Source organism: Rattus rattus, chromosome 2 (assembly GCF_011064425.1).
Source record: "Rattus rattus isolate New Zealand chromosome 2, Rrattus_CSIRO_v1, whole genome shotgun sequence".
NCBI lineage: Eukaryota > Metazoa > Chordata > Mammalia > Rodentia > Muridae > Rattus > Rattus rattus.
Window position 1 is genome coordinate 176,596,118 of NC_046155.1, and position 27,015 is coordinate 176,623,132.

Here is a 27,015-nt window from a genome sequence, read left to right on the forward strand (position 1 = left end):
GAAAACAAGTTGGGTGAGAGTGGAAGAAGGTATATCTTGGAAGAGATGGGAAGTGACTATGATCATGTATGATGTATGAAATTCTCAAAGAATTCATAAAAACTATTTTTATAGAGAAGAATTCACAGTTATGGTATTACAGGCTCTTCCAACCTTGCCTTCCTGGTGAACTCTCATTATTTCACTTGGCTAAGGGTCCTTTTGTTCAACTGAGATGGAAGTCATGAACGGGCAAAGAGCAGCTCTCTTAGCATCAGGTCCCTCTGGTGTCCTTAATCAGGACACCGCTCAGCAGCACTCAGCAGCAGTGTCCATGACCCCAGCAGCTGAAGAAAGGAACTCTCTGAGGCTTTGTGAATGCTCAGTGGTGGGGGCTTACAGCTCTGCCTTCTCTGACCTCTGCAAGACTGTTGAGTGTGCCTGGGCCTGGCATCTATAGATGTCTTGTGCTCTTTGTGTTACTAACCCAACTCACTTTATGCACAATCGAGACCACAACTAGGCAATGCAATCATTTACAGGAGGTCTTACTGTGGCCCATGATGCACAAACATGCATGACAGAATGAAGAAAAGGGATGTGTGTGTGTGTTAATTAGTTAGTTAGTTAGTTAGTTAGTTAGCTAGCTAGCTAGTTAGTAAGGGTGGTTAGTTAGTAAGGGTGGTTAGTTAGCTAGCTAGTTAGTTAGTTAGTTAGTTAGTTAGTTAGTTAGTTAGTTAATTGTAGTAATAAAATTCCCTGACAAAAGCAAATTAAGGAAGAAGGGGGTTTATTTTAATTTACAATTCCAGAGGGATCAAGTCCCTCATATCAGGAAAACAACCTAAACATGCAAGGCTAGATATGGTAGCAGGAGTAAGAAGTGGGCTAGTCACAACACAGGAGGAAAAGAGACAGATAGTCAGACTGAGACAGAAACGAGAGAGAGAGAGAGAGAGAGAGAGAGAGAGAGAGAGAGAGAGAGAGAGAGAGATATCGGGAAGTGGGGTGAGGCTATAAAACCTCAAAGCCCACCCCTGGTGACTTCCTCCAGCAAAGTTCTACTCCCTGAAGGTTCCATAACCTCTTCCAACAGAACCACCAATCAGGAATCAAGTGTTCAACTACATGAGCCAATGCAGGAGGGAGCATTTTTTCATTCAAACCACAGTCAGGGAAGTCTCCCTGACTTCTCTATAAATAGTGAGAGAAACCCTGCTTTTATAGCCAGTCAAGACTGCACACTAGCTGTCAGGAGTTGGAGATGTTCCTCCCCGAACAGAGTAACACAGCTGTGAAGGAATAGGAGCGGTCACTGATAGAGTCACCTGGAGCAGTTACTGTCAAGGGCTTTCTAAAGCTTCCAAGGCTTAAGCAAAGTTCCTCAAAGCAGAGATGTTGTTGGAGGGGCAACCACAGTGATAACTGTGTTTCCTACAGAGGGGGGGAAACTGTCTGATCTGAAGTCTCTTCCAGGTGTCAGTGGCTGGATTGGTGACTCTCAGCAGCCACGGGGTATTTAAAGCTGTCAACAGTCACAATGATGACTGAGGAAGCAGCTACTTGATTGGCAGCTCCCATGATTCCCCCAGGGAGTGGCTATCTACCTCCAGTGAACCTTCAGACATAGCAGCAGTGGCACTCACAGACAGGCTAGATACTTATCTTGTTAACTAAGAAGATAACTCATGATTCTGAACCAGCGTTTGTTACTGTCCTCCCTGGGACAGTCGCCCATTCTGCTCCCAGGAAGCTGCTGGTGTAATCTAGGCAAAGATGAAATGTCTAGACAGCTGTCAGTCAAGCAACTAAATTGCTGGTACCTCAGGGAAAACATCATGGTAGGCTGGCTGAAAGATGTGGTATAGAAGTAATTAATCATCTCCAGTGAGCTTTATCTAAGAACCAGTAGCCCCCATCCAGTATCCTAGGATCAGTCTTAATTCTTGGCATTTCTTTTTTTTTTTCCCTTGCTCCTCAGTCAGCGGTGCCCTGTGCTCAGAAATGATGGACGCAAAAATAAATCTTCCCAATTCAGCTCTTGGTGCAAAGGAAAACCATTTTTCTTTCCGTTTTTATTTTTTAATATTTTTATATAGTTCTGATGGTCTTGAAACTCATTATGTAGACCAGACTGTACTCAAACTTAGAGATCTTCCAGCCTCTGCCTCCCAAGTACTACACTATTTATTATACCTGGCTCTCTTCCTTGTTTTTTTAAATGTATATGTATTTAGTGTGTGTCTATAGGTGTGTGTGTGTGTGTGTGTGTGTGTGTGTGTGTAGACTTGCATGTGCCACACTTGTGAAGGGCAAAACACAACTTGTGAGAGAAGATTCTCTACTAGCCATGTAGGCCTAACGCCAAGCACATTTTTCCACTGTGGTGATTTGAGTGTGACGTGAGAATAGCCCTGACATGCTTATACATTTGAATGCTTGGTGCTCTCTTAGTAGAACTGTTTGGAAAGAATTAGGATGTGTAGTCTTGTTAAATGGAATGTGATTGGGGAGGGGCTTTGGAGTGTCAAAAGCCCACAGCAGGCCCAGTATTTCTCTCTGTCTCCTGCCTATGGATCAGGATGGTAGTTCTCAGCTACTTTTCCAGAGTAGACCTGTATGGTGGTTTTAATAGGTATGGTCCCCTTAAGCTCGTGTGTTTGAATGCTTGGCCTAAAGGGAGAGGCACTGTTAGAAATTGTGGCCTTGTTGGGGTAGGCATGATCTTGTTGGGGGAGGAGTATCACTGTGGGAGTGGGCTTTGATGCCTCATGTTCAAGCTCTGCCCAGTGTGACACACAATCTCTTCTGCTGTCTTCAGCTCAAGGTGTAGAACTCTCGGCTCCTTCTCCAGCACCATGCCTGCCTGTACTCTGCCATGTCTCCCACCATGAAGATAATGGACTAATCCTCTGTAAGTCAGCCCCAATTAAATGTCTTCCTTTATAAGAGTTGCCATGGTCATTGTGTTTCTTCACAGCAATAATACCCTAAGACAGCCTGCCTGCATGTTGCCACATTTCCCACTATGACATTAATGGACTAACCCTCTGAAGCTGTAAGCAAGACCACAGTTAAATGTTTTGTTCAACTTACTTTGGTCATGGTGTGCCTTCATAGCTATAGAACAGTAGCTGAGAAACCTGCTAAGCCATCTCACCAACCTGCAGCAAACTGGTTAAGCATAGCTCAGGCCCCAACAGTGGGAAAGGGGCTCTAAAGTGGATAGTGAAATCACAAACATGAGCTTTCACTGAGCACTTTAACAGGGCAGGGACAGCCCTAGCTGACATTATAGATAATACTGTTTTCCCTCACTAAGGTAGGTTTTAGGGTGCATAAAGAGAGCTTGTGCTAGACACAACAACGGGACACAGCCTGGATGCACCTGAAAGATGTGGAGGAGTTCACTTTGTTTAGAGACTTGCAGTGCAGCTGTCATGAGGTTTAATATGGCTACTGTCTTATCCCTTCTAAGTCAGTCACACTAGCAGCTTTTGTATCCCACAACTTAGCAATGTCCTAGTTATGGCATGCCCTGCACAGTCCACAAACTCCACACTTAAGTGCATACCTAGAGAAAATGAAACCAGTGTCAAAGAGACACCTGCACTCTCATATGCACTACAGCATTGTTCACAATAACTAAGAGGTGGAGTTAATCCAAGTGCCTGTCCTGGTTGGTTTTATGTTAACCTGAAACAAGCTAGGTTCATCTAGAAACAGGGAACCTCAATTGAAGAAATGACTCCATCAGATTGGCCTATAGCAAAGTCTGTGGGCATTTTCTTGATTAATGATTGATGTGAGTGGTCTCCCTCTGATTTGAGGGGTGGGAAGTGGTACCCCTGGATAGGTGGTCCTGGGGTGTACAAGAAAATAGGATGAGCAAGGCATGGGGAGCAAGCCAGTAAGCAGCACTCCTCCACAGTTCCTGCTTTACTTCCTGTCTCTAGGTTCCTGCCATGCTTGATTTCCTATCATGGCTCCCCTTAATGATGAACTGTCATCAGAACATGTAGGCCAAGTCAATCCTTTCCTCTTCAAGTTTCTTTGGTCATTGTTTTTTTTTTTTTATTACAGCAAAAGAACCTAATGAAGGCAGTGCAGTCTGTAAATGGATGGATAAAGAAAATGTGGTATGCATACATAATGAAGTACTATTCAGCCATAAAAAGAAGGAATCCACAAGATTGCAGAGGGCTTAACAATTAAGAGCATTTGCTGCTCGAATCATGGGGACTGGAGTTTGGATCTCAGCATCCATACAACAATCTGCATGTCCTGCATAATCTTGTTAACTCCAGCTCTAAGTGTTCTGGTGCCCTCTTCTGGCCTCTGCACACAGGCACACAAACAGTGCATACATGTGCCTATACCCTCAAATAGATACATACACATATATAAAAAGATAACATAAAAACTAAAAGGAGAGGAATTTTGTCATGTGTGTCACCATGGATAAACCCAGAGGTTGTGTGAAATATATCAGGCCACATAATAATTGGGATCTACAAAGGCTGAGTGTATGGGTAGAACAGAAATTGTCAGACGATGAGGCATCTGGAGGGAGTGGGGTACAGTGAGATGCTAGTCAAAAGATACATAATTACTGTTATATGAGGAGTCCAAGTTATGGTAACATAGAGAGAGAGAAAATAAGTAAGAGATTGCCTGGGGCCAGGAGGGATGAAGAAAGTTAAGGGAAGAGAGAAATAAGGAATGAGTGCCAACAGTTTTACAGTTTCCTTCTTGGGTGATTAAAATATCCAGAGATTGACTGTGGCAAAAACAGCCCAATTCTGTGAACATAATAAGAGCAGTTGTCTTGTGTTCTTTAAATTAGATAACAGGGAGCCGGAAAGATGGCTCAGCAGGCAAAGAGGACCCAGGTTGTGTATTTATTATACACAACCATCTGTAACTCCAGTTCCAGGAGACCGTACACCTTTTTCCTGGTCTCTATAGACTCCTGCACACAAATGGTTCATATACATACATTCACATACACACATACACATAAAAGAATGGCAAATAAGTTAGGCAGCATAGCAAGATCAATAATATAAAATTGTTTTAGGCTGGCAAGGTGGCTCAATGAGTAGGGTGCTTGCCTCCAAGTCTGACAACCTGAGTTCAATCCCTGGGACCTATATGATGGAAGAAGAGAATTTGCCCTTTGACCTTTACACACACACACACACACAATAAATGTAATAAAATATCTGAAGAAACGAGAATTTTCTAAAGGCTGGTGTGGTAGGCTATTTTTGTATGGAATCTCAGCATTTGGGAAAACCCAGACTTCAAGGTCGTCTTTAAATTACATAGTTTGAAGCCAGCCTGAGCTACATGAAACCCTGTCTAGAGAAGAAAAAAATGATTGCAAAGATGTTGGGCAGTTCTTGAAGTCTAAGTAAAGGCTGGAGAATCAAGCTCTGAGGCCAGGCTTGATAGTTTATGCCTGTAGATAATTCCAACACTCAAGAAGGTTGGGTAGATCGGAAAGCTGCAGCCATGGCCCTGCGCTACCCCATGGCCGTGGGCCTCAACAAAGGCCACAAAGTGACGAAAAACGTCAGCAAGCCGAGACACAGCGGCCGCCGCGAGCGCCTCACCAAGCACACCAAGTTCGTGCGAGATATGATCCGGGAGGTGTGCGGCTTCGCGCCCTACGAGCGGCGAGCCATGGAGCTGCTCAAGGTGTCCAAGGACAAGCGAGCACTCAAGTTTATCAAGAAGAGGGTAGGCCCGCCCATCCGCGCCAAGAGAAAGAGGGAGGAGCTGAGCAAGTGCTGCCAGCCATGTGGAAGGCGGCGGCCAAGAAGGATTGATGACCCCTCCCCCAATAAAAGATGGTTCTTAAAAAAAAGAGAGAGGGTTGGGTAGATGAATTGCCCAGATTTCAGAGGCAGCCTGGGCTACAGAATCCTATCCCTTACAATCCTTACTCAAAATGACTCAGAGGAAGCAAAACAGAGGATATTGAGCCAAATTTGGACCAGTGGGACATTCTAGTATGAAAAACACTCCTGTTCAGAGCTGGAGGTATAACTCAATGTTAGGGTCCTTGCTGAGCATTCACAAAGCACTGGTTTTCATCCCCAGCATCACACAAACCAGATGTCAGAGGGCAGGAAGTCAGAGTTCAAGATCAGCCTGAACTCCCTGAAACCAAGAGACACTGCCTCAAGGAAGAGGGAAGGAATAAGTTGAGGGAGAGAGGAAAGGAGAAAGGAAGGAAAGAAAGGGGAGGGACAGAAGGAAGGAGGAGAGAAAGAAAAGGGAATGGGCAACTAGGTACATCATCATTCCTTGTATCACTGCCTTACCACTCCCCAGGGAAGTCCCACATAAAACCATACGATAGGTGAAGTCCAGAACGGACTCTAAACAAAACTCAATAGAGTAACAGTGGGCAAGCGAGGCTTCCATAAAAGGAGGCAAAGCAAGACTTCCCAACAAGCCCCAGATGGATGGAAACTTTTTCCAAACAGGAAAAGAGCTTCCACATTCGGATCCAAAGATGGCAACCGTGATCTGTCTCTGCACACCAGCCAAGGTGATGCTTTAAATAAAACCTCCTGTGCCTCCTGCCTTCCCACACACTTTCTGCCAGGTGCCCAAGGAGGATTTTTTTTTTCTGTAAATAAGAGACTGACAGCCCTGTGGGTGAGAAGGTTGAGCTCTTCAACAATTAAATATGCAGATTTTCAAACATAATGGTTGAAAGAATTTGACAATGACTGTCTACTCATATCCTGCTTGAGTTCTTCCAATAGCAGCTTACCCTGAATGGTTTTATAATATAGCATATTTTTAATCCTCTGTGAATCTCATACTTTCATACAATGTACTTTGACCATACCCACCTCCTCTCCCACCCAACTCCTCTCAGATCCATCCTTCACCCTTTCTTACTTTGAGTCCTCTTGGGGGTTTTTGTTTGTTTTTATTTCAGTAACCCTAAAAGTGCGATTTCTGCTGCTTATACACTCATCCATATAGGGTCATACATTGGAGCCTAGGGAACCATGACTTTAAAGAAAAACGACTCTTCTTCTCCCAGAAGCCATCAGTTGTCAACAGTTCCTCAGCTAATTAGGGGGACTGGTGAGCCCCTCCCACTTGTCAGTCACATGATTTTTGAACAGGCAACACCTGTTCCTGTTTAGTTCATAATATACTGAAGTTCTGTATTTTATGCCATCCTTGGGGCTCTCGGAGTCTGAACCACCAACCAAAGAACATGCACAGGCTGGACCTAGGACTCCCCACACATATGTAGCAGATGTGTAGTTTGGCCTTCATGTGGGTCTTGAACAATTGGAATATCCCAAAAGCTGTTGTCTGTATATGGAATATGGTCTTCTAGCTGGGCTGCCTTGTCTGGCCTCAGAGGGAGAGAAAGAACCTAGCCTCACAGTGGCTTGAAATGCCATGGTTGGGGGATAACCAGGGGTGCCCCACCCACTCAGAAAAGAAGGGGAAAGAGGATGGGGAAGGATTGTGGGAGGGGGGACTTGGAGTGAGTAGTGAGCAGATGTAAAGAGAATAAGTAAAAAATAAATAAATGAATGTTAAAAATTACAGCAGTCCTACTGTATCCAGGAGACACTGTTTTACTTACATCCTCCCTAGGCTCTGGTTCTTAGAATTTGCCTATCTCCTTTTGCGTGACAATGATCCTTTGTCCTTGGAGAATGAGTGTGATAGAGATGTCCTACTTACGAGCAGTCCACACGCACTTATACTCTGCTGAGGTAAAAACGACACACTAATCATAGAGATGGAAATGCAGAGGGCAGTTTGATAGATACTAGGTCCATGTCTTAGTTAGGGTTTCTATTGCTGTGATAAATACTATGGCCAAAATCAACTTGGGGAAGAAAGGGTTTATTTTAATCTTATGTTTAAGTATCAGTCCAACAATAAGGGAAGTCAAAGCAGGAACTGAAAGTAGAGGAATATCACTCACCGGCTCGCTCCTGGGGCTCACTCATACTGCTTTCTTATACATGTCGGGATCACCTGCCCAGAATGGGCACTGCCTACAGCAATCTGAGACCTCCCAAGTCAATCATTAATCCAGACAATGCCCCACAGATTTGTCTAAAGACCAATCCTATGGAAGCATTTTTTTTTTAATTAAGAGCTCCTCTTCCCAGTTATGTCTAGATTTTTGATAAGTTGACAAAAGCCGGTACAATCCAGTTAGCAGAATAATAGTAACAGGGCCTGTGAGCTCCTCAATAGGTTCCTGGACAGATTTTCAGTACCAGGTGTGAGCTTCCTTCTATCAACATTGTGTATCAGCTGCATGTATGAATGCTTGTTTGAATTTCTGTTGGGTGAATGCTGAGCTCTAGAACTCTTAGGTCCTGAGAAGAAATTAGAATTTCCTTTCTCTGGATATGCCTCTCATGCGTAGTCATACAGGGTTATTTTGTTTCGGTTTGTTTTTTGGGGATTTTTTTTGAGATCAAATTCACAAAATGTGGTGCTAATGTGACTATTTTAAATTTTTCTTTAATATCAACTTATTATATAGTGGGGCAGAGTTGAGGGAAACATTGTATGTGAGTGTCAGAAGACAACTTGAGTGAGACAGTGGGTTTCAAGAACTGACATAAGGTTGTCAGGTTTATCATAAAGTGCCTTTACTCACCAAGCTATCTCATTTGCCCACCCTCCACTGACCATTTTAAAATGTGTAAATTGGTGGGTATACCCACACGTAACCTAACTACAAGATAAATTCATCACCCTGACCCATTAAACAATCAGTCCTGACCAACTACTCTGAAAATCAGTTATCTACTTGTGTTGGCATGGATTTTGATATCCATGGACTTATATGTCCTGTGACCTTGTGTGTCTGAATTCTCTCACTCATCATGTGCACCCATGTTCTAGGTATCAATACTTCATCCCATTTCTGGCTGAGTAATATTCATTTTTGTGCGATGCTGGATGGAACCTAAGACCTGAAATATGCTAGGTAAGTGCTCTATCACTGAACTACACTCCCAAATCCTCACTAGGGCATTCTAGGCAAGTGCTTTACCACTGAGATACATCTCTGACCCCCTTTTCTTTTGTTTTGAGACAGGGTTTCACTAAATGTCCTAGGAAGATCTTTAGATTACTCTGGAGCTCAAGCTGGTTTTGAACTTGTATCCTCTCCTGTGTCAATCTTCTGAAAAGTTGTACTAACAGGTCTGTACCACCAGGCTGGACTGAATAATATTCCATTGCATGGTTATTCCACATTTTGCTTACACTTTCAACCACTGATGGGTTGCTTCTAATAATCTTCCAACTTCCTTGTGGAGCCCAAGAATTAGAGGATTTAGCTGTGGGCCTATACATCTGGCCCTCAAATCCCAGCTCTACTATCCATTATTTGGGTAATGGTGGCCAGATGGATCACCTTCTCTGAACATCTGTTTTCTTGAGCACAGAATGGTAGTAATGACTGTGTCTGACTCATAGGATGGGTGTGAAGGTCAAGAGGGTTGGTCTATGATGAGTGTCTGTGGAAGAGCCATTAACTCATTTCACTGGAATGAAAGCTGATGTGTTTGTGGAGCCAAGCCACAAATGCACTGAGAGGGAATCAAGCTTAAACTCATACTCAGGTTCCACAAATAGACTTAGTCTCCCACCCCACCCTTCTCCTCCTCCTCTTCTTTCTCCTCTTCCTCCTCCTCCTCTTGGTCCTCTGGTTCTCCTTTTCCTTTTCCTTCTTTTTCTTTTTCCTCTTCCCTCCTCCCCCTCTTCATCTGGAAGGCCCATATCCCTAGGAAATACCCCAGAAGTCATAATAACGGTAGCAGCATCTGAAAAAAATATGACCACTGTGGAGGGTTGATAGGAATACCCCCCATAAACTCATGTATTTGAATGCTTGACTATAGAAAGAGGCACTATTAGGAGGTGTAATCTTGTGGGAGTAGGTGTGGCCTTGTTGGAGGAAGTTTGTCACTGTGGATGTAGGCTTTGAGGTCATACGTGCTCAAGCTACACCCAGTATGAGACACAGTCTCCTCCCACTACCTTCAGATCAAGATGTAGAACTTTCAGCTCCTTCTTCAGCATCATGTCTGCACTCTGCCTGGTTTCCTGCCATGATGATAATGAACTAAACCTCTGTAAGCTGGCCCCATTACATGTTCTCCTTTATAAGATTGAGTGGTCATGGTGTCCCTTCACAGCAATGAAACCCTACCTAAGACAACCATCATGGCAGAAAAAATAAGAATAGTGAAACACACACAAGAGATCATTACCCAGTCGCATAAAAGAAGTGAGGACTGATATGTCCCTGTTTTAGTCTGCTTCTCCGTTGGTGTGATAAAATGCTGACCAAAAACAACTTGGGAAGGAAAGGACGTGTTTGGTTTACAAATGGAAGTCCAACATGGAGGGAAGCCAGGGAAGACACTAAAGTGAGAACCCCAGGGATTTGGGGACAGGAGCTGAAGCAGAGACCATAGAGGAACACTTACTGGCTGGCTCAGATTGTGTTTATACACACCCAAGACCCACCTGCGCAGGAATGGCCCTCCCTTCACACATCATTCATCAATCAAGAAAAATACCCTAAGAGACATGCCCACAGACCAGTCTGATGGGGGGCAATTCCTTTGTTGCAGTTCCCTCTTCCCAGGTGACTATAGTTTGTGTCAAGTTAACAAAAACTAACCCACACATTTCACTATTACTAGGGGATCCCTGAAAATATCTTTGCTCTATGACTAGAAAGTAGATGTCATAGGACATTGTTAACATGACTCCAATCCATAGGAAACACCCAGAAGGCAAATTCAAGGATCAGAAAGCAGATTAACAGGGAAAGAAGTAGAAAGGAAATAATTATTTAGGGCACAGATCATTCTGTGGGCTTGGGGAGATGCTTCTACCTCACAAGACTGAGACCATGAGTTCAAATCTCTAGAACCCACATAAGCTGGAGAAGGTAGCATGGGTCTGAGATCCAAGCACTCCTACAGTAAGATAGGAGATGGAAGCAAAAGAACTCCTGGAAGCCTGTGAGACAGCTAACCTGGTGTACAGAGCAGCAAACAAAAAGACCCCATCTCAAACGAGGTAGAAGGCAAGAACCAACACTGGAGGTTGCCTTCTGGCCACCATATCAAACACAGAGACACAATTACAATAATGTGTATATGTGTTTGTAGAGATCAGAGGGTAATTTTCAGGAGTTGGTTCTGTTTCCACCTTGTTGAGGCACACTTGCTCTTGTTTCCCCCATGCTGTGTACTCCAGCCTACCTGGTTCACAAGGTTCTACATGATAGAATTGAACCTTCGTCCTCTAGAGGGGCACCCAGTGCTCCTAGCTGCTGGGCCCTTTCTCAAGCCTGTTTTCCTTTAAAGTGTTTCTTCTTTTTGTGTTTTGAGATAAGAGTTTCTCTATATAGTTCTGGCTGTCCTGGAGTCTAGGCTAGCCTCAAACTCATAACTGCCTCTCTCTCATCTTGCTATAAGAGTAATAGGATTTCACGTGCCTCCTACCACAGCATCTGTCTTTTAAATTTTATTTATTTTTACACTCCAGATTTTATTCCCCTCCCAGTCCACTCCTCAACTGTTCCACATCCCATACTTCCTCCCCACCACCCCCAGTCTCCACAAGAATGTCCCACCCCACCCCAACAGACCTCTCAACTTCCTGGGGCCTCCAGTCTCTTGAGGGTTAGGTGCATCTTCAATGACTGAACCCAGACCCAGGAGTCCTCTGCTGTGTATGTGTTGGAGGCCTCATCTCAGCTGGTGTATGCTACCTGGTTGGTGATCCAGCACCTGCCTTTTTTACATGGGTTCTGGGCATACAACTTCAGCCTTTAAGTTTGCAAAGCTTTTTTTACCCATTGAGCCATCTCTCTGGTCATGAACAATTTAGGAGGCAGTAATGCTAGCAGAGAAATGTGCATAAAGTCCTAACCTAAGACAGCTGGCTGGCACTGAGGACCCTACGTGCAAACATCCACTAGCAAAGGGACTTGGGTTTTCCCATCCCTTTCTTGCTCAAATCATCTTGTGGAGCTTTCTCTCACTCTATGAGCTTCTAACCAATGTTCCTTTTTTCCTTTCTTTGTTTTCTTTTTTCTTTTCATTTCTCTCTTTTATTGTTTTTGGTTGGTTGGTTTTGTTTTTGTTATTCAGTTTTGTTTTTGCTTTTGTTTGTTTTTTTGTTTTGGTGTGCATGCATGTGTGCATGTGTGTTTGAGGCAAGCAAGTTCTCTCTATGTAGCCCTGGCTGTCCTTGACCTTGATATAATACTAGGTTGGTCTTGAACTAACAGACATCCACCTGCCTGTCTCTCAAGGACTGAGATTAAAGGCATGTGCCATCAAGTCCAGCACACCACATCTTTAAAAATGATTTCATTGCATTCCTCAATGAGCCTACAAGGGAAAGCAACAGAGAGAGTGGAGAAAGACAGACAGAATATGAATTTTAAAATACAAGAGTTGCTAGGTTCTGCTGCCTTTTTCTTAGTTGGTGGCACATCGCTCCATGCCTGTCATGCTATAAATAAAATGATTTAATTTTATCTCACCTGCTGGAGCGAATGCATCTGCAGCATCGAGGCCCACACACATTTCTTGCCAAGTTCCATTCAGAACCTTACTGCTGTGCTTGGAATCCCCCAGTAGCTTCTTTTGACTGGAAATAAAATCTGAACTCCCTACCACCATACATCTGACAACTGCAGAGTTCACCCTGCTTGCTCCCAGACCCAGACTTTAGCAATTCTCCAACTCACTCCCACCTGCTCTCTCCAAAATGTCCTCAGTCTTCAGCCCTGTGCATGGCCTTTGCATTTGCTGAGATATCTGCCTGGCAACCACTAGCCACAGCTGCTTCTCATGCTCCCTGTGCAACCTTGTGTTACTACTTTAAAATACCTCTCCTGGAGACCTTAAAATACCCTGAGAGATGGCTCAGTGATTAGGTGCACATGTTACTCTTTCAGAGGACCTGGGTTCAGTTCCCAGCACCCATGTAGCAGCTCACAATCTGCAACTCTGGTCTCACTCGATCTGATGCTCTCTTCTGGCCTTGTGGGCACTACATACACATGGTACACATTCATACATACAAGCAAAACAACCATACAGTTAAATAAGTTTTAATTAAAAATGTTTTAAATACTTCTCCTGGTTATTCCAAATAAAGCAAATCCCTCATTTTTGTCCCTGGTCAGACCTCCATATCCATATTCTATCTCTCCTCTCACATGTATGGTCAAGTGAGGATGGTTGTGTGGTACTCCCAACCCACAGCCACCACATCGGAGTCAACAGCAGGAAACAGAGTGACTTCTAAATTTTATGCCTAAAATTTTTATCAGGATACTTAGCTAGAAGAGGAGATACCAGGATCACAAAGGTTGTTTTCCCAGGGTGAGGCTTATCTACCACATCCAGAACATCCGGATATTCTTGCCCCTACAATTTCCCCAAATTCAGGAAACTCAACTGCATATTTGGTGATATTGGGGAACTGTATTCATGCTCTCCTGTGGAAAAAATAAAAACATTTATATTATGAATTCCAACCCTGAACTATATGGCATTTATAAGCCTTTTTGGGTGGTTGGTTTTAGATAAAAATCATGAGAATGAAGCTTCTGTGATGGCATTAGCATCCTATGTGATGGGAAATACACTAGAACTAGATGATCTATCTATCTATCTATCTATCTATCTATCTATCTCTCCATTTCTTGTTCTCCTCACTATGTGAGAATTAATATAGCCACATAGCTGCAGCCTGAAAGACAACTTTCAGAACATTCTAGAATTTCATCATCCATTTTACCCACTTCCAGGGAAGCCAGATGTAAGGTAGTCCTTTGCAGCAGCCTACAGTGTGTCAGGAAAGTTAAACATGAAGGTCCTGAGAGACTCTTCCCTTTCTGCAACTGTCTATTGACAAGCCTAGTCTTGTGCAGACCCAGTGCAGGTGATAGAATCTACAAGAAGCTCAGGATTATATTGTCTACATCATAACCAGAAGATGGTATGTCATGGCCTGTCTCTCCATATCTTCTGGCTCTTACATTCTTTCTTCCTCCTCATCTGTAATGTTCCCAAAGCCCAAGGCAACAAGATATAAAAATCTTGTTGAGAGATAAACACTCAACTGTCAATTACTCTCAGCACTTTATACAGTATGAGTTTCTGCTTTTAGAAAACTGAAATCAAAAATTTCTTGATTAAGTAAAAATTATCTATGTGTATGAATATATTTAGAAGGTAGGTATGTCAACCTAGCCAAGCAACAGTACGAAGTGTCCTGAGAGCCCATGAGTTCCCTAGCTGAGTGTTTCTGACCAGATTTGCAGTGCCAAGCATGGATTCCCTCCTATGTAGCAGATCCCAAATCTAATCAGAGAATGGTGGGTTATCCCAATAACAGTCATGCTTCGATTACACAATAGGACTAATCTTGCCTGGCAGGTTGGCACTGTGTTTAGAGATTTCACATCCTCTCTGATGAGCTATTAGATATTGATAAATTCTGGCAGAGAGGGAGTCATTGTCTTTAGTTCTGAAACTACTGGTGAATCTACCAGGTTCCAGTGGATACTTGCCAAGCAGATGATGCAAGCACTGGTTAAGTTTGAGTCTCCAAAGAAAACCAAAGGCATGAGTGGAAGAACAAGAGTTGAAGGATGGGAGGGACATCAGAGAGAGTAGATGAGAGTCACCGCAACCTTAATATAGCATACACATGTATGAAATTGTCAAAAAAAAAAACAAACCTATTAACTAAAAATAAAGCAAAAAGGGGAGTAGATTTATAGGACCATATGGAAACAGTGCAGTCTAGCTGTTTCTTCTACAGTTCCAAGAGGAAGGATCCCAGAGAAGTTCTGGAAGTAGTGTTTCTCAAATGTTCCTATCTGAGGCTGAAACATTCCAAAAGTAAGCAGGCTGCCCTGTTTCAAAGGACGTTGACTGCCATTTTAGATAGTACCACTAGATGCCAGTATTCAGCATGCCAGTGTTGTGACAAAAACAAACCAAAAAAAAAGGCAATAATGAACAAGTATCTTGGAGGCTAAAATCCTATGAAAGGTTGCTTATGGATTTCTTAGAGATAATCGATGCAACAAATTACTGCAAACCTAATAATACCTTGCAGAAAGATTTACGATAGCAAGGTAAACATCTCCCTTCAAAACCAATGGATTCCTGACTAACAGGCTTTGCACGTGAATCATGTACTTTCAGTCCATATGTTTTTGTTTGTTTGTGCTCTGACATCTTGTGGTCTCAAAAACTCTGAAGAGGACTAATTTTCTAGACATGTCAAACAACTCATCTATTGTGAGGTTTAATCTGGTTGTCAACTTGACTGGACCTGGGCTCAACTAAGAGACACGCCTGTCTGAGGCAGGTCATTTCCTGTGACCTGTGGAGTGAAGGTCAGTGGCCTTCAACACAAGATTAAGAGAGCTGAGGTGGACTAGGCTAATGGATCTCACCCTTTCTAGTGTCCAGACAGCCATTATTGAACTACCCAGTCCATATTGAATAAATCAATCTAATAAACCCCCTATATAATATCCATTCTTGGGCCCTGTTTCAAAACAAAACAACAGCAACAACCAAAACAATCTGTCATTTGTGTTCCTCTAAGTCATCTGTTTACAAGGTGTGGGTTGTAGGCCCCTTTGGGGGATTAAAGATCCTTTCACAGAGGTCACATATCAGATATCCTGCATATCAGATTTTTCATTATAATTCATAACAGTAAAAGAATTACAGTTATGAAATAGCAAGGAAAATAATTTTATAGTTGTGGTCACCACACCATGAACTGGATTAAAGGGTTGAAATATTGGGATGGTTGAAAACCATTGCTCTTAAGTAAACCTAGCTAATATAGCTATATGATTTTAGTTTCCCTATACAGACTACACAGTCTAGAACCCACCCTCCAAAACACACACACACACACACACACACACACACACACACACACACACACACACAGAGCATCTACCCACTTTTCTGTTGGGTCTGTCATGCTCTGGGTGATTTTTCTCTGTCACCAAGGTTTAGGACTCTGGGGCTTAGTTTACATATCAAAACAGACCTGGCCTCCAAATTCTCCTAGCATCCCTCAGTCCTTAGCGGGCATACCCTTCCCCCAACCTGGAACTTTCCAGCCCAGGGGTTGGGCTGTCCTTCCCCCAGAGGCTCTTCCTTATATAATCCTCTCCCTCTCCCTCTCTCTATGTGTCTGTGTCTGTGTGTGTCTGTGTCTGTATGTGCACACCCTTTTTCTCCCCCACCCCCACCCCAGACTTCCCTGGCCTCCATCCTTGGGGCCACTGAACTCTCTTGAGTGCAGCTTCCCAATAAATCTGCCTTTAATATAATCTAATCTGGCTTGAATTGGCTCATTTCACTGGCGGTGGAGAAATGACCAATCAATCAGCGCTCCAAAAAAAGGTGCCAGGCATTAATGGCACTCTTGTCCTCAGAGCCACCCAAACTATTGAACATTAACTAATCCTAAACTTGATTTTCACAGAATACAACAATGTCTCTTGCTTACCAAGTCCCCTATTGCCAGTACCTTCTGATCAGTCTTGTGCTTCCCCATACAGTTATGTGTGACACTGCATGTCGCTAAGTCTACCGAAAGCTACCCTTTCAATGGCTGTTCTCTTATCTGTTGATTTCATCATATCTATATTCTAAAACATTCTGATGCTTGCATGAAATGAGAAAATAAAAATGTGCATCCCAGAGGTTTGGGATGGGAAGGGCGCCATTGTGAACACTGGGCCAAGCCACCTTTGCAGGGATCACAGAGGGCTCAAAGTAGGATCTGTGTCTGGCAGTGAGAAAGCTGCCTAAAAATGAGAACAGCCAGAAGGCTGCCTGAGGGAGAGATTGGCCCAAGGAAAGGTACAGTAAACAAGAGCAGAGAGGGTCAGAGCAGGACAGCAAGAGCGAGCGCATCATCCACAGGAAAAGGAAGTACCTTGGAGGAGAGAAGTTCAGGGAACAGTAGAACTCCTCCTAGCCAGAGTCCTGACACCATCCAAGCTTTCTTTCTCACTGGCAGGTGCCACTCCTTTGTTGCCTGTGATGTTGCTGCAGATGATTAGACAAAGATAGATAGAGCCACAGAGACAAATATTCTTGCCCAAGCCTGGAGATGACAGTCTTTGCAATCTTCCAAGCCTAGAATAGCCACAAGATCACATCTGAGGAAGAGGGAAAGCAAGACTTAGGGGTGGCATCTTTTTGGGATGCTGCCTTCCACAGGAGCTGAGGATGTAACTCAGCTGTTAGGGCACTCACCTGGTATGAACAGAGCCCTGGGTTTGAACCCCATCACAGCATAAAATTGCATGTGGTGATATAGACCTGTAATACCAGAACTCAGGAGGTAGAGGCAAGAGGATTAAAAGTGTAAGGTCACTCTGCCATATAGCAAGCTTGAGGGAGGCCAGAGTGGACTACTTAAAACTGATTTGATGAAACAGTAGAAAAGGAAGGGAGAGAGGGAGGGAGGGAGGGAGGGAGGGAGGATACACAAATCATGGCAGCCTCCCCAGGAGTCTAACAACCCCACAGGATGCTTTTCTGAGTTGAACTTAAAATCCCCACCCACACCCACACCCACACCCACACCCACAACCCAGGTCTCCAGCTCAGACCTGCTCTTGTAAAAGCTTATCTCCTGGTGGTGGCACTGTTTAGGGAGGCTGTGGAATCTTTAGGTGAGGTCTAACTGATGAAGTCAGTCACTAGGTGCAAACCCTTCAAGGTTGTGCCCGATTCCTATTTTCTCTCTGCTTCCTGGTCTCCCTGTGGCACTGCTTCTGCCACATGCTCCAGCCACCAAGAACTGACCCCACCCCCCTCACCCACCCCCCACCATGTCTTCCTTACCATGATGAACTGAAACCCTCTGATACCAAGCCAGGATAGTTTCTCCAACTTGTGTTGTTTCTGCCAGGTATTTTGATAATGGGAATGCAAAAATAACTAATACAGATGTCACTTAAGATGGATTCGAAATCCCAGACAGTTTCTTCTCCAGTCGAGTGATGATTTCTTTGCCTGGCATGTCTGCCCTGTTATAAAGGAGATGTATTAACACACCAAATCACACACACCCAGTGTCCACCTAGAGCTAGCCTGCTGCCTTATTTTCAGCTTCTAACTCTCTTACAGACTTTTAGTTTGCAGTGGTGGATAAGGGCATAGAAATATATTCAACAATGAAAAGTGTGAAATCCAGTATGAAGTTCCACAGCCTCTCTGTCTAATGGCAACTTTTAACTGTGTAGAAGTTCACTGAGCTGTGTAAACTTTGCATGATATATATTTCTATTTGTAAGGTTTTTACAATAAAACAATAAAATTTAAAAAAAAATAAAAATAATAACCCCAACATCTTAGTCTGCATTACTATTGCCGTGATGAAACACCATGACAATGGGGGAAGGCTTGCCCAGTCTCCTGCTTTCTTATAGAACCACATCCCAGGGTTGGAACCACCAGCATCCTCCACCATCAATCACAAATTAAGAAAATACCTTCTGCCCCATCTTCTAAAGGAATTTTTTCTTCTTTCTTTTTCTTTTGTTCCCTTTTTTTTGTTGTTAATTTTAATTTTTTATTCACTTTACATCTTGATCACTGCCCTCCTTCTACCTCTCCTCCCCTCCCTTACAAATCCTTCCTCCCACTGCCCCTTCTCTTCTCTGAAAAGATGGGGAAGCCTGTAGGTTCTACCTCACCCTGGGGCATCTAGTCCCAGTGTGCATTCCCTGAGGCCCAACCAGGCAGTCTAGGTAAAGAGAAGGGGATCCAATGGCAGAAAAAAAAAAAAAAACAAAAAAAACAAAAAACGGAGAGAGCCCCAACTCTACTTAGGGGATCTATATGAAGACCAAGCTGCACATTTGCTACAAATATGTAGGGGGTCTAGGTCCAGCTCCTGCATGCTCCCTTGTTGGTGGCCCAGTCTCTGTGACCCCCCACAGTCCCAAGTTAGTTGACTCAGTGGGTCTTCTTGTGGTGTTCTTTTTTTTTTTTTTTTTTAATTTTTTTTTTTTTTATTAACTTGAGTATTTCTTATGTACATTTAGAGTGTTATTCCTTTCCCGGTTTCCGGCAAACATCCCCTTCCCTCCCCCCCCTTCCTTATGGGTGTTCCCCTCCCCACCCTCCCCCCATTGCCGCCCTCCCCCCGACAGTCTAGTTCACTGGGGGTTCAGTCTTAGCAGGACCCAGGGCTTCCCCTTCCACTGGTGCTCTTACTAGGATATTCATTGCTACCTATGAGGTCAGAGTCCAGGGTCAGTCCATGTATAGTCTTTAGGTAGTGGCTTAGTCCCTGGAAGCTCTGGTTGCTTGGCATTGTTGTACATATGGGGTCTCAAGCCCCTTCAAGCTCTTCCAGTTCATTCTCTGATTCCTTCAACGGGGGTCCCATTCTCAGTTCAGTGGTTTGCTGCTGGCATTCGCCTCTGTATTTGCTGTATTCTGGCTGTGTCTCTCAGGATCGATCTACATCCGGCTCCTGTCGGTCTGCACTTCTTTGCTTCATCCATCTTGTCTAATTGGGTGGCTCTATATGTATGGGCCACATGTGGGGCAGGCTCTGAATGGGTGTTCCTTCAGTCTCTGTTTTAATCTTTGCCTCTCTCTTCCCTGCCAAGGGTATTCTTGTTCCCCTTTTAAAGAAGGAGTAAGCCTTCACATTTTGATCATCCGTCTTGAGTTTCATTTGTTCTAGGCAACTAGGGTAATTCAAGCATTTGGGCTAATAGCCACTTATCAGTGAGTGCATACCATGTATGTCTTTCTGTGATTGGGTTAGCTCACTCAGGATGATATTTTCCAGTTCCAACCATTTGCCTACAATTTCATAAACTCGTTGTTTTTGATAGCTGAGTAATATTCCATTGTGTAGATGTACCACATTTTCTGTATCCATTCCTCTGTTGAAGGGCATCTGGGTTCTTTCCAGCTTCTGGCTATTATAAATAAGGCTGCGATGAACATAGTGGAGCACGTGTCTTTTTTATATGTTGGGGCATCTTTTGGGTATATGCCCAAGAGAGGTATAGCTGGATCCTCAGGCAGTTCAATGTCCAATTTTCTGAGAAACCTCCAGACTGATTTCCAGAATGGTTGTACCAGTCTGCAACCCCACCAACAATGGAGGAGTGTTCCTCTTTCTCCGCATCCTCGCCAGCATTTGCTGTCACCTGAGTTTTTGATCTTAGCCATTCTCACTGGTGTGAGGTGAAATCTCAGGGTTGTTTTGATTTGCATTTCCCTGATGACTAAAGATGTTGAACATTTCTTTAGGTGTTTCTCAGCCATTCGGCATTCCTCAGCTGTGAATTCTTTGTTTAGCTCTGAACCCCATTTTTAATAGGGTTATTTGTCTCCCTCGGTCTAACTTTTTGAGTTCTTTGTATAAAAAATATGGAACGCTTCACGAATTTGCGTGTCATCCTTGCGCAGGGGCCATGCTAATCTTCTCTGTATCGTTCCAATTTTAGTATATGTGCTGCCGAAGCGAGCACTTCTTGTGGTGTTCTTGACCCCTCTGGTTTCTTTACTTCTATCCTCCACTCTTCCACAAGATTCCCCAAGCTCCGCCTGATGTTTGGCTGTGGGTGGCTGGATGGATGAAGCCTCTTAGGCTTCACCCTTACAAACCTGACAGTTACACTTTGTTCCTGTCTGCAACTGTAGCTGAGTGTCATTAATAGTGTCAGGAATTGGTTCTCTCACATAGGGTGGGTCTGAAGCTGGAACGGTCATTGGTTGGCTGTTCTTTCAGTCTCTGTCCCATCCTTATCCTTGCACATCCTGTAGTTAAGACAAATTTTGGGTTGAATATTTTAATGGGTGGATTGATGGCCCCTCCCTGCTCTGGAAGCCATGCCTGGCGTGGAGAAGTGGCTACTTCAGTTTCTCAATGCCCCTCTGGTAGGAATCAGAGTCATTTAACTTAACTGAAGTTCCCTCCTCTCAGATGACTTTTGCTCATGGCAATGAACGTAAAACCAGCCAGCATACCAAGTAAATCCATGTCCCATGATGCTTTCTTTTTTCCTGCTTTCCTTTTATTTCTCTTTGACATAGTCTTATGTAGCCCAGTTGGCCTTGAACTGACAGTAAAGCTAAGCATGACCTTGCATTTCTGTTTCCCCTGCTTCTGCCACCCATGTTCTGGCATTATTGGTATACAGCAACGTGCCGGATTTATAAAGTACTAGGTGTTAAACCCAAGGCCTTGTGCATGCTAAGCTAGCACTCTGTCCACTGGCCTTCATCCCAGCCATGTAAATGTGGGAGTTTTATATATGTGTGTTTTGCCTACATGTAGGTATGTAACTACCTTGCCTAAACAGTCAGAAGCAGTCAGAAGAAGGCATTGATTCTTTGAGACCAGAGTTACAGATAGTTGCAAGCCACTACATTCGTGCTGGGAATTGAACCCAAATTCTGTACAAGAGCAAAAAAAAAAAAAAAAAAAAAAAAAAAAAAAAAAAAAAAAAAGAAAAGAAAGAAAGAGAAGAAGAAAAAGCTTTTAACTACTGAGCCAATTCTCCTGCTCTGTATAATTTTTACTAAAATGTAATTGCATCACTTTCCCCTTGCTTTCCTTGTTCCATCTAAGGCCCCTCTCTCCAACTGAAAGACTTTTATTTTTATCCCCCCCTTTGGGTGTGTGTGTGTGTGTGTGTGTGTGTGTGTGTGTGTGTGTGTGTGCATGCGTGCATGTGTATGCTGGTGCCTGAAGGCCAGAAGTGTTGACTCCCTGGAAGCTGGAGTTACAGTCAAGTGTAAGACACTTAATAGAGGTGCTAGAAATGGAACCCAGGTCCTGTAGGAGAAGCAGCCAGCCTTTTCAACTGCTGTGCGCTCTCTCTCTAGGCCCTATTTATTTTGACACTCATTAACTTTTTATGTATACTATACACATGCCATAGCATGCATGTATAAGTCAGAAGACATGTGGGAGCATGTTCTCTCCTTAAACCTTGTGGGTCCCAAGATCGGAACTCAGGTCCTCAGGCATGGCAGAAAGCACATTTACATGATGAGCCATCTCACTGGTCCTTAATCTCTTTTGACAAGAATTCCAGTTGTGTTAGAGCCCACCCTTGTGACCTCATTTTCTCCAGTCATCTCCTTTAAAGATACAACCACATCTGACATACTGGGTCTACCGGTTCAATAGGAATTTTGGGTGGTAGACATACATCAGCTAAAACACACTTTTACTTCATGCGAATTATCCTCTGACCTCTAACACCATAATGTGGGTTCTCCCAGAGCTTTGGAGCAATTTACTCAATCTGATTGACCCCAGAGTCACTTAGCTGTTAACCTCCAAACTGAAATAGTTTTTCTGCAGGGAGGTTGGAAGCTCGTGAAACCCACAAAAAACTTACAAGAAAGACTTTTAGCCCCCACCCTCACCCCAGTCAGAGGTTCCAATAGAAGCAAGCAAAATGATGGGATTGAGGAAAATAGTCAGTTGAACTATCTGGAAGATATCAGGGATCTCCAGGAATGTAGGATTTATGCAAGCAACATCACCCATGCTGAAATCGGCTTTGCAGTGACACAGCTGCCCAAGTTGCCTATGCTCCTATGAGTGCCCCTTAATCATGCTCCTGTAAGTAGCTCTAGCATGTGCATTATTAGTTTACCAGGGTGTATTTGGATGGACCCTTTCCTCCCCGCTGTCTGCACTCTCTATTCTGGATGACCCAAAAGATTCCCATGTGAAGTAACACACAACAGAGCTGCTTTCCTGGTGATCTTTGGATGGAGGACATCAAAACAGTGTGAGCTGGAGGTGAGGGGGAGGAAGACAGAGAAAGGAGAGAAAAGACAGGAGCTGCAGCTCTGTTAAAGATTCTACAAGGCCAAAGACTGAACTTGAAGAGTGTAGATTAAAATGCTTCAAACCAGAACCCCAGAGCCCAATTACCTCAGACTATTTTTATTCCCTTTGAAAGCAATCTACTGGCCACCCCCGTGTCTGACCTAACATACTGTGACTATCAAACCTTCCAATGTTATCATCAGAAATGAATTGAATTATTTGATATCCAGCTGGTATCAGAACTAGGATCCCAGGTAGAGGAAATGTATTATTAAGGGTTTCATGAAGGAATATGAGGAATGAGAGCCGCCTATTAAAAGATCTTAGGAAAATAAAAACCCTTAAAATGTATTCTTAGTACACCACCAACTTCCACCAACCTAAAAGCTCAGAATGGTGTCAGATAGCAACAGAAACCTGTAGCAGGGTTTTCCTGCAAGGAAAAGTATTGGCTCAAGACCCCCAAGACCAAGCTCTCAGCACAAAGGAAATTTATTTGCCTCAGAGGGATTGGTCAGGAGGATAAGAGACAAAGATAAGAGATGGAGTTGAGGGGGAAGAGAAAGGAAACAAAGCAGAGGGGGCAGGAGTAATTTGTCCTGGAGTGGGACAAAGGCCTGCCTCTGGATAGAGAGGAGACAGACGTGGCCCATAGGAAAATGTCATTTTATAAAGGTACAAGGGGAAATCCCATGTGTGGATGTGGTGTTTGATTTTAGTTGGGCATGTTTATTAGGTGAGCCAAAGTGAACTTTTGATTGCTGGACTTCAATACTTAGATAGCTGGACCTTGGTAGTCAGCCTCAGGAAGAGGAAGTGGCCACATAAGAAAGTAGGGGGCTAGTTTTAGGAATATAATGTAATGATTTTAAGCAAGGCAGAGGGAATGGGGGGAAGGGTACAGCTTGTGAGAACCATACTCCACACTCAAGTTAGCCAGAGTCCCTTTGTTTCTCCCATTTTACCATAATTCACTTATCTGTGGCCTGCAGCAATGTGTTTGGCAATGATTTATGACTGGTTTTCTATAAGTAATAAAATCTAATGGAACTATTTCCACAGTAGAGCATGGCTTTGATGAGGGGCAGGGAGGGAGGGGAAAGGGAGAGGGGAGGAGAGGGGAGGGGGAGGGGGAAGAGAGAAGAGAGAGAGAGAGAGAGAGAGAGAGAGAGAGAGAGAAAAAGAGGAAGAAGAGGCCAAACAGTCCCTTTTATAGCAAGCCTGGCCTACCTGGCTGTTGCTAGGTAACTGTTGGGCAGAGCATAGAAGGAATGCCAACACTATGCATTTTGGGCTCTGTAATAACCTATCGCTTATTCCCTTTGGAGAAAGGAGTGTGTTTTGGAAGTAAGGGTTCTGGTTTTGCCTTCTGTCAACAGTAGCTGGCACTAAGGAAAGGACTCATTCTTAGAAGACTGATCAAAAGAGAAGAGGACTTCCCAAGTGTTTCACCAGACAAAGATTCCAGCTGCTTTCCTGGCAAGATGTGGGAGAGAACAGCCAAAGTGAACCAGCACCAGTCAGAGCACCCCATATTCCTTGTCTTGACGTCAGAAATTGGAGCAGTGGAGAAAGGGACAGAATAAGGGGACAGAACAGGACAGTCTGTGCTCTGGCCCCTCCTTTGTCCTGTGAGGGTCTCATTCAGCCTTCCACTGGGTTAAGAGATGCAACTTTGAGCCAATTCATAATTAGCCATTTTCATAAGAGTCTTGATGATAAGGCCACTGAAATGCCAACCATCAGACAACAATAAAATAGAGAAGGAATTCTGTAGATTGTGACCCAGGGGTGAAAAGGGAGATGAGGATAAGGAGAAAGAGGAAGAGGAGGAGTAAAAAGGAAGGAGGGAAGGAACGAAGGAAGGAAGGATAAAACTGGGCCTCAGCTAGGCAGAATGCCACCTATGTTTAACTACAGCACTTGGGAGCCAGAGACAGACAGATCTCTGTGAATTCAAGAACAGCCTGGTCTACATAGCAAGTTCTAAGCTAGCCAGGACTACATAAGGAGACCCTGTCACAAAAAACATGTGTGTGGTGGGGGATAGAGAAATGACTCGATGTTTAAAAGCACTGGCTGCCCTTCCAGAGGCCCTGGGTTCAGCTCCCAGCATATATAGTGTTTCACAACTATCTGTACCTCCAGTTCCAGGGGTTGTAATCTGGCTTCTGAGGGCACCAGGCACATACATTTTTGCAGTCATTCAGAAAGCCAAAATAATCATACACATTTAGAATAAATAAAACAAAAAGGAAGGCTCAGACACATAGAGTGCATGAAGATAGATGAGAAAGGTAAAGTGTTTTTGCTTACACAGGGAGCCCTCAACTTCATTTTTGAAGATATTTGCAACATTTGTTTGCTTGTTTGTTTATTTATTGTGCACATGTTGGGGGGGGGCGTTGAAGTCAGCTCTCTCCTTCCACCATGTGGGTTCCAGGAATCATTAGACTTGGTAGCAATCCCTTTTTGAATCTTTTTATAGCTTTCTTTGTTTATTTTTTTTGCATTTTTTTTTCGGAGCCGAGGACTGAACCCAGGACTTTTTGCCTAGCAAGCGCACTACCGCTGAGCTAAATCCCCAACCCTGTTTATTTTTTATTATTGTTAATCGTTCCATTCATTTGATTAATGATTCCATTCACATCTCAAATGATATCCCCTTTCCTGGTCACCACTACACACACACACACACACACACACACACACACACACACACACACACACACACCGTTCCACATTTGCCCTATCCCCACCCACTTTGCCCCCTATGAGGGTGCTCCCCACTCACACTCCTCTGCCCCACTGCTCCAGCATCCCCCTACATCAACAATCGCCTTATTATCTGAGCCCTTGCACTAATGCAAGACCTCATATTTAAAATTCTTCTATTGTGTTTTTTTTAATTAAGGCTGCTTTTTAAAGAATATTTTAATTTTAGAAATATATCAGATTATTAATATTAGTATTAACATTATTCAGTTGCCTAGGTAGGTTACCAACTTTAGAATTCCTAAACATCTTTCCCAGATTCTCTCCAGTTATCATCTCACATTCCTAAGATACCTTGTCACAGCTAATGAGCAACATGGTCACATTGTCCTTGACTGTATTCACAGTGTACTAAGATTCCCTTTGCTTTGACTTAATGTCACTTCTGTCCCAAGATTCTGTTACATTTGTCCCTCCTATCTCCTTGGTCTCCTCTTGGCCTTGGCAGTTTCACAGGCTTTCATTGTTTTAGTAACCTTGACAACTTTGAGAGCACTGGTGAAGGATTTTGTAAAATGTTCCTCATTTGGGGTACGCTCCACTGTCTCTGTGTGTATGTGTGTGTGTGTGCGTGTGTGTGTGTGTGTGTGTGTGTAGTGTGCCTATGTGTAGACATATATACATGAATGTACGTATGCATGTTCGCATATGTGAGGATTCTTGTGCATAAAGGTACACATACATGTGGAGGTCAGAAGTTGATAACAATTTTATGTGGAGGTCAGAGGTTGATAACAATTGTATGTGGAGGTCAGAGGTTGATAACAATTGTATGTGGAGGTCAGAGTTGATAACAATTGTCTTCCTATATCTCTTTTCTGTTTATTCGCTGAAGCAGAATCTCTTGCTGAATGCAGGGCTTGAAGAGTTTGCTAGCCACCTAGCAGCACGAATTCCCCTGTCTCTGCCTCCCAAGACCTGAGATTAAAGATCGGCCACCATGCTTCCCTAGTTTACCCACTGATTGTTTCCTCCAACAGAGCTAAGTGTCCCTCAACAGAGCCACCAAACTGGGAGCCAAGTTTTCCAATGTCCATGACTATGGAGGACATTTATCATTCAACCAACCACAGACATGGGGTCCTTATCCTCATGGCTGGTACCACTAGCCTTGGTCATTGGCTGAGGAAGCATATGTCAAGTTTCTCAACTTTAATGTTTTTTTCTTTTTATTTTTCCTTTCCTGGAATGTTTGTTTTAGAAGGGAGTCAACGTGTTCAGCCCATTCTTTGGGACGAAGCTCCTACCATTCTTTCTTTGAGACCAAGCTCCTACCACTCTTTGTTGCCCAGCTAGTCTTAGGATTGAGGCTTGTTACAGCATTTGGTCACA

At 43.6% G+C, this 27,015-nt stretch overlaps 1 long non-coding RNA gene, 2 other non-coding genes and 1 pseudogene across 3 annotated transcripts in view; 2 read left to right on the forward strand and 2 right to left on the reverse strand.

Moving 5' to 3' along the window:
* Positions 1-27,015, reverse strand: part of LOC116892646 — a 49,813-nt gene that overhangs the window by 17,179 nt on the left and 5,619 nt on the right. The window lies entirely within an intron of this gene.
* On the forward strand, positions 5,486-5,831 carry LOC116892645 (annotated as a pseudogene).
* LOC116894954 lies at positions 13,365-13,535 on the forward strand. Its single transcript, XR_004387148.1, has one exon. It is a non-coding gene; the product is annotated as a U1 spliceosomal RNA (small nuclear RNA).
* Positions 20,481-20,587, reverse strand: LOC116894834. Its single transcript, XR_004387049.1, has one exon. It is a non-coding gene; the product is annotated as a U6 spliceosomal RNA (small nuclear RNA).